At 35.7% G+C, this 8,455-nt stretch overlaps 1 long non-coding RNA gene across 1 annotated transcript; it reads right to left on the bottom strand.

The window, feature by feature from the left end:
- Positions 1-580: 580 nt before the first annotated feature.
- LOC145528926 (uncharacterized) lies at positions 581-6,246 on the bottom strand. Its single transcript, XR_014070796.1, has 3 exons — positions 5,868-6,246; positions 5,320-5,468; positions 581-865 (listed from the first exon to the last, which is right to left on the bottom strand). It is a non-coding gene; the product is annotated as an uncharacterized LOC145528926 (long non-coding RNA).
- Positions 6,247-8,455: the final 2,209 nt, after the last annotated feature.

Below are 8,455 nucleotides of genomic sequence, written 5' to 3'. Positions count from 1 at the left end.
TTAGAGTTCATTATTAAATGAGGCATATGTTACAACACTTATGACTGATTCAGTCTAGTTATTTTTAGTTTGACCTTTTCTGTATTCATCAAATCAGTTTTGAAATAGACATTGAGATACCCTTTACAGTTCGTTATAAAAATTTCTATGGCTGTTATTTTATGTGGAGTTTTCCAGATTCTCAGTAGTTCCATAATAAATGTTACACTTCTATGTTAGTTTAAATAAAAGTGAAGTAAGCATGCATCCTTAGGATACTAATGATCTTTTCCTCAACTCAGCAACAGTATCACTCTCCAAGTATAACTGGATTTGAAAGGATACACGTTCCCTTAGGTATGAAAAGTGACAAAAGTAGAACTAAGAGGAACAATTTATGTTATGGATTATTTAAATTATTAATTCCTTTCTGACCCTCTCTACCCTTCCCTCATTAATCCAACATTGAAACATATCAAACATAAAATTCTAGATAACCTTCAGCACAAGAAACTGCAAACTTTTCTTGTTAACTGTAGCTAAAACACATCTTAATAATTTAATTTAGAATTTCAAAAGAACAGTTTCTAGAAATCACTACTGGAGCAAGAAAAGAAAGCTGTAAAGAACTTTATTTCATCACGGATGGAGTCTAAGGTGGCTTCCAGGTGGTGGTAGCCATGAAGACCCTGCCTGCCAATGCAGGTAGACAAAAGACAGAAAAGTTTGATCCCTGACTTGGGAAGATCTCCCGGAGGAGGGCGTGGCAACTGGCTCCAGTATTCTTGCTTGAAGAATCCCATGGACAGAGGGGCCTGGCGGGCTACAGTTCATGGGGTTACAGAGTCGGATACTCCTGAAGCCATCTAGCACACATGCATGGAGTCTAAGGACAACGGGAGTAAAAACAAATTGAAGTATGTAAGGGGCTCACAAGTACACAGTAGAGGAGAAAGACACATTTCACAGAAATTAAGTCAGGAGATACAAATCTTAAAGGGTGTTTTTGGTCTTCCATCATTCTTAGTGAAATTCACTGCTGATGTTATTGGAAATGAGTGGGATTTTCCACTGATTCTTTTACAAATTTTATAGATTTACACATGCTTAGCACAGATGATATGTAACAGAAGTTTATACACTTACTTATCTTACTATTTTTTCCTTTTTTACTATCATTCTACAGCAATTTTAATATTATAATGTAGATTCTATGCCTATCTAGTAAATGAACTAAAGAGTGATGTTTGTAGCCTGCAGAGAGTCAGGTGGCCCTGGGAATTTTTTTTTTTTTCAGACGCACTAGGTGAGTTCTTTAAGTAATAGAACATGCAATATTTCAAAAGACAGCTTTTCCTATAATATTTTAATGACTTCATGTCATTGTTGGCTTGCTGAAGTAGGCTCACAGGCTAAATGTTACTGAGAGGTCACTATTGTGTCTTTGCTGTGCCTTCATTTGCAGTCACCAGTCAGCGACGTATTCTCTGATTTTAAACTTGCAAGCTTTTCTTGCATTTCAGGTAACTCAGTGTCTATTAAGTTGGACACATACACATAAGGACTTAATTTCTTATCAATTTGGATGGCTTAAAAGACAGTGAGTCTGAAAAAAGAGTAGCAGTGAAACAAAACATCAAGAACTGCACTCCTGTGAACTGATTTGGGAGGGTTAAAGGGTAATCACAGAAGTGATTTAAATCCTTGTGCTTTTAAGAGTGTATATATTTTTCACCACTCAATTCTCCGTTTTTATTTCTCTTTGCAATGCTCACTATCTAATATCTCTTTCTGTGTTCTTCTTCTTATTCATCCATGAGGCAAACTTCCAGAGACCCACGTGTATGTAATCAGTCACTCCATGATGTCTGGCTCTGCCACCCTATGGACTGTTGCCCACAGTCCTATGGACTGTTGTCCATGGGATTCTTCAGGCAAGAATACTAGAGCCACTTTCCATGCCCTCCTCCAGGGGATCTTCCCGACCCAGGGGGTAAACCTGAGTCTCTGTGTCTCCCTTCATTGGCAGGTGGATTCTTTACCACTGAGCCATCTGGGAAACTCTCCAGAGACCCACAACTACTTAAATCTTACTGTCCAAGGTCCACTCTTTGGAAGGCCACACATTTGCAATCAAGACATTTACCCACCCTCTTGGGGAGGCTACCTTCATTTTAAGCTCTTAGCAAAAGATTAGGTTTTGACATAACCCCAGAATTTAAAGAACCGACCTGCAATGCAGGAGACCTGAATTTGATTCTTCAGTCAGAAAGATCCCCTAGAGAACCCCCTCAGTATTCTTGCCTGGAGAAAACCATGGATAGAGGGGCCTGGTGGGCTACAGTCCACAGAGTCGCAAAGAGTCAGACATGGCTGAAGTGACATAGCATGTACACATGTAAGAATTTAAAAAGTGAGACTAGGCTTAGGTAAGAGGTTCAAAAGCAACTTCAGTTTCAGATACCATTCTGGCAAAGAGTAACTCAAGTACCACGAGAGTGAGGCACATGTTATAATTAACACACTAAAAGCTAATAAGTTTTGAGATTATTATTTAGGGAATTAATAACTCATAATTTCAGTAGAGACAAATATTTTTAAACTGACGTTAATCTCTGTGCCTTGTTTGCACTTCTAACCTATGATGACATTAAGTATATATGCTTGCTTCTTGGATATGTGTGAAGGAAGTTAAAATGAAGAATGATAAATAATTTATTTTATATAACTGCCTTATAGTTTCTCTTCCTCTCCTGCTTTTACATTACCTATATATTACATGTTTAATGACAGGCAATATTCTCTGTCATGTTGAAATATAATTTTATAATAAAATATATTATATTAAAACATATTGATATTAGATTGACATTTTTATATCGGCTATCAGGTTGTTAAAAACTCCAGCATTCACTGTTTACATAAAGATTTAACAAATAATGTTTAATAGTTTGATTTCAAAAGTGATGGTTGAGAGAAGTTTGTCAGAATTTTTAGCAGCTTCCAACTTTTTGATTATTCACTTGATACATGAGAAATATTTTGTACTTTGAAAGTATATTTTTCCTTGAAACACATGTTCATTCATTGCAATGAATAGCCAAAATGTGGAGACAAACTAAAAGTCCATCAATGGATAAATAGATAGAGAAAATATGGAGCCTACATACAATGGAATATTATTCAGCCTTAAAAAAGAAGGAAAGTGTGTCAAATAACACAACACGGGTGAAAGTTGAGGACATCATGCTAAGTGAAATAACACAAAACTCTATTCTTCATTTTTAAATAAATTATTATTTTCATAGGTTAAATTAATCTGGTTCATCTACTTCATCCAGTTTTTATGAGAAATAATGTAATCAAAATATCAAATTACAAAACTATGGCAAAATATCAAAACATGATATGCTAGACTAGAAATTCAAATCTTTGCCAAACTTTGCCAAATGCAATTTCATAAATGCAGTGTCAACAAACATATACATACTTTATTTTTTTTCCTTCTAAAATCTGCTTATTTCCATCATCTAACTAGAAATTTTATATGGAGCACTGTGATTTTGCTTCTCTCTCTTCAATTAGTCTGATTTTAAAAAAATATAAATTCAGGAAAAGAAATTACCTAAATGTGTTTTAATATTTTGTGATTATGAAAAAAATTATAAATTTAGTGAAAGAAAGTGAAGTTGCTCAGTCATGTCTGACTCTTTGTGACCCCATGGAATGTAGCTCGGCAGGCTCATCTGTCCATGGGATTTTTCAGGCAAGAGTACTGGAGTGGGTTGCCGTTTCCTTCTCCAGAGGATCTTATTGACCCAGGGATAGAACCAGAGTCTCCTGCATTATAGGCAGACACTTTACCATATGATCCACCAAGGAATTTAGGTGCATGATATGTTAAAATAAAGATAAATGGTTACATTTGCACATGTTCAATAATTATTTAAGTTGTATGACTGCAATTACAATAATGATTTATTAATAAATATGCTTATTTTTATTTTTAATACCTTTCTAATTTCCTTTACCTCAATTTACCTTTTTTTGGGTAGAGAAAGTTGATGACTGCAAAAGTTGTAGCATAACTAGTCTATATATTTGATACATGTAGAAAAGAAGCTTTAAATAAAAATATGCAGTGGGTTTTGATTCAGACATCAGTTTTGAAAAAATGTAGATCTGTAGTTAGGTATATAAACATAACAAAGACATAAGCAATATGATTGTCCTTGTCTCTCAAATTAAAAATGAAATAATGCTAAACTTTAGGCTTTTATGAGGTTTAACTGAGATAATATTGCATGTCTAATATGAAGCTTGTTTATTTCATTCTTTCCTTTCTAAAAGTAAATATTTGATTCAATCATTTGGAACTCAGAGTACAATTGCTCATATAAAATGTAGAACAAGTATTATCACTTTTCATTTCAGATTTTCCCATAGATAAAAGGTGACAAAAAGTTAACTATTACAATTATCTAATCCATTCCATAAACATTACTGCTGTAGAAAATAATTTTCAATTTATATGATACACAGGTTACATTTGTTTGTTTACATTTTACTTTTGTTTATCATTCATTTGCAGGGTTTCTATGTGGATCACTGTCTATATGATGTGATAATGAATGAATACTAATAAATTATGAATTCTGCTTGTGAAAGAAAGTACTTCTTAATCAAATTTTTTACGTTCAAATTTGTAATTATTTCACTCAAAAATTTTAAAAGATTTCAGATTTTGATTCTTAAGATATCCATATTCTTTCACAGATTGCTGTTAAGAATTTTGTAAGAGCAAGCTTTAGATGAACTTCAATTATGTTCATGAATCAATTTCCCATATCATTGTCTCATAATCACAACTTCACTTATTATTGTTAATTAATTATTAATATGGTTTTTAAACAATGTTGAATATTATAATATAAATAACAATGTAACATAATATGAGTTGTGAGGTAGCCCTTTGCCCATTGGAAACAACTTGGAGAATTTTAGCAATTGTGAAATAGAGCCTGGTCCCTGAATGCATACTGAGACAACTATACCCTTCCTAGAATGTCTACTCCAAGGCTGCCTGTCACACGTGAAAACATACATATACTCTGCTATTGCCACAGTAAACTAATATTCTCCTTGGTAACCCATATTCCTGAAATATCTATCTCTACTTCTTCAGTCAAGACATTCTTTTTTCTATATTCAAGCAGTATATCAGATAGCTGTTACAAAATAAAAACAAAACAAACAAACTAAAAAACACACAAATAAATAACCCCAAACCCTCTGAATTCAATGGCTTAAAAAACCCCATATCATTTAATTCTCACTTACCTGCAGATTTGCAGGCAATCAACTTATCTAACTTAGCTAACCTGTATTGCTCTGTTTATCTCAGCTAAACCCACTTGCTCCTGGGGATTGGCTCATCCAGGATGCATTCAGCTGGCTCCCTTATATTCTTCCCAGAGTAATGGTAGAGGCTATAAAAGAGCAAGACCAGTTGTACAAACACATTTCAAATGTCTACTTGTGTTAGATCTATTAACATCGCATTTATGTTACTGAAAATCATGATCAAAGGAGTGAGGGGAAGAAAGTAGACATTTGTGAGTAATAATCCAACTTCTTCAGAGTCTTTACTTTAATATGAGATGTGATTAAATTTACAACATGTATGCAATAAAGAGAGTCTCCTCAGAGCTCCAGGTATTTCCAATAAGACCCCTGCCCTGGCTTCCAAACATCCAGGAGAAAAGAAGGTGCCCCAAATTGTTTTGTCTCCTTTGCCAGAACACCTCATCACTTCTTATACCTCTATAAAGGTCATTTGTGTTACTATGACAATCGGATTGAGGCTGCAAAGATGAGTATCATTTTACCCTTTCTTGGAAGAGTCATTTCTAAACATCTTGTGATTAGATGCCCTGATAACATTTGTTAGAGGCTGTTTTCAACTGGTGTTTGTATGGTAAACAGATACACTATCGTGTATATGTATCACAGTCGTATTGCTGAATCACTCTTCATCCTGTTGATTATGCCAGCTGTCTCACTGTTCCTCTTCATCCTGTTGACTATGCCAGTTGTCTCACTGATCCTGTTCCTGATGCCAGTTGTCTCACTGTTCCTCAATGTGCCCACTGTTCGCTGAACCCAGGGTAGGCTAGGCACGAGCTAAGAGATTGGAGGAAGATGCAAGGAGCTGTGGGAGCTGCAGACATGCTGCTTCCTTCCTCTCATGGCTGACCCAATGGACACAGGCGCGACGCAGCAGTAACGGCACGGCTTTAGGTGGAGCTCATATGTATGTTTAGCACACAAAGTAGCCCGTGACCAAGACAGTACCTCTAGACGCGCGTGCGCAGTGCTGTACGCGATCTCAGCTGTTACCTAATCATTATTGACAAAACACGGGGCAAGAAAGAGCAAGAGACCTTGGGTTGAGAGAGTCTGACCAGGCCATCTGGGCTAATTTGCTCTTCCCCTACATATACCAAGTTGTCTGTCTTGGAAGATAGATACTACCTTCCTTTCTCAAACAGAGAGTGGATCTGCTTGCTGATCAGGATAGAAGTAACCAGTATAATGATTTTTCCAGAGAAGCTCAGGCAGGTTAATTTGTAGCAAATCTGGATTTGCTTTCTTTAAGTTGGGCGTTCCTTAGTCATGATATGAACACAGTACAAGCATGTGTGCCACATGGGTCACACTGTGTCACTCTCAGGAGTCTTGCGGGACAAGAGACACCCGCGTGAACAAGAAGGGCTGCTGCTTGCGGGACTGTGAGTAATGAAGCTCTTTGTTTCTGATGCAGGAATCTAAAGTGTTCTGCCAGCATAACTGTTAGTTTACAAATAACTTGTTAGCTTACACATCAAAGAGCCTTCATACTTCACCATGCCCTTTATCTTGGTTTATGTCAATTACCAGGATAAAATAGGTCTCACAGGTTATTCCTGATTCTCATTTCCTTAAAGTCAAGTACATGCCCCTTACTAATCTATTTCTCATTTCTTCTGAGCTCTCAAAACACTTCTCCTATGCCCTTAGAAATGCTCCTGCATGCGTGCTAAGTCGCTTCAGTCGTGTCTAACTCTTTGTGACTCAATGGAATGTACTTCACCAGTCTCCTCAGACAAAGGGATTCTCCAAGCAAGAATACTGGAGTGGGTTGCCATGCCCCTCTCCAGGGGCTCTTCCCCAGAAATGCTCCTAGTCCATAGAAAATCCATCATGTTCTGAACCCCTTCTCTGAATGTTCTTTACTCTCTTGCTCTGACTCCTGTCTCTATTTTGAGGATGTTGCTTGTCTCTAATGGGAGCTGATTTTCTTTTTTTTTTTCTCCCACAGCATGGAGCTAGAAAGAGTGTGAAGATATTCCATTCTTATTGCTGTTTTCATGCAATTTCCTATTTTTCTCCCCTTCCCAATGCAGAAAGAAGAAGTCACCTTCAAATATTGTGTCACCAAATAAAACCAACTGCTCCCTCTGTTTTTCTAAAACTGGTTTACCTCTCTTTTTAAAACAAATTAATTAAGGTCTAATTTTCATCTTATGTACCAATTTTGAGTGTACAAGTCAATGATTTTTAATAATCACTTAGTAGATTTTCTGTCACGCAATATTACCATAATTCAGTTTTAGAACATTTTATTACTCTCATAAATTGCTAGTTAATAGTTAATGGCTTTGATGTATGGCAGAGGCCAACACAAGATTGTAAAGAAATTATCCTCCAATAAAAAAAATCATAATTAAAAAAATCAAACAAAAATTAGTTAATGTCCTTCCCTATCCCAGCCTCAGTCTACCAGTAATCTATTTTCTGTCTCTATACATTCACATTTTCTAGGCATTTCCTACAAATGGAATGATAGAATACACAATCTGTTCTATATTCTTACGATTTACCTAAAGTTCCTCAGGTTTATACAAGTGGTAGCATGTCAGTATTTCATTCCTTTCATTGAGGAATAGTATTCCACTGTATGGATGTACACACTTTCTTGATCAAATTACCAGTTTATGGGCATAGGAACTGTTTCTATATATTGGTTATTATGAGTCACTCTACTATCTATGTTGGCTTTCACGTCTTTATGTAGAATAAAGACTTTCATTTCTCTTGAAAGACTGAATACTTTCATTTCTCTTGTTTAGAAATGTAGGAGTGGAATTGCTTGATAACTATATACTTAATATTTTAAGAAACTGCCAAACTCTTTTCCAAAGTATCTGTATCACTTTTCAGTCCAACAAGGAATACAGTAGAGTTCCATTTTATCACATCAACGTGCATTATTATCTCTCATTTTTTATGGTAGCCATTCTGATGTGTGTGGAAGGTTATCTCATTGTGGTTTTAGTTACCTCTCTTTCGGGAGTCTTTTTTTTAATTCAGTTTACTTTCCTTTGTTCTCTGTAGATTTTAGATTCTTCTTCTTATTATTTTACCAAAACCTTTT

This window comes from Giraffa tippelskirchi, chromosome 12, assembly GCF_054371585.1.
Source record: "Giraffa tippelskirchi isolate mGirTip1 chromosome 12, T2T-mGirTip1v1.2.pri, whole genome shotgun sequence".
NCBI lineage: Eukaryota > Metazoa > Chordata > Mammalia > Artiodactyla > Giraffidae > Giraffa > Giraffa tippelskirchi.
This window is presented reverse-complemented; position numbering and strand designations above follow the sequence as displayed.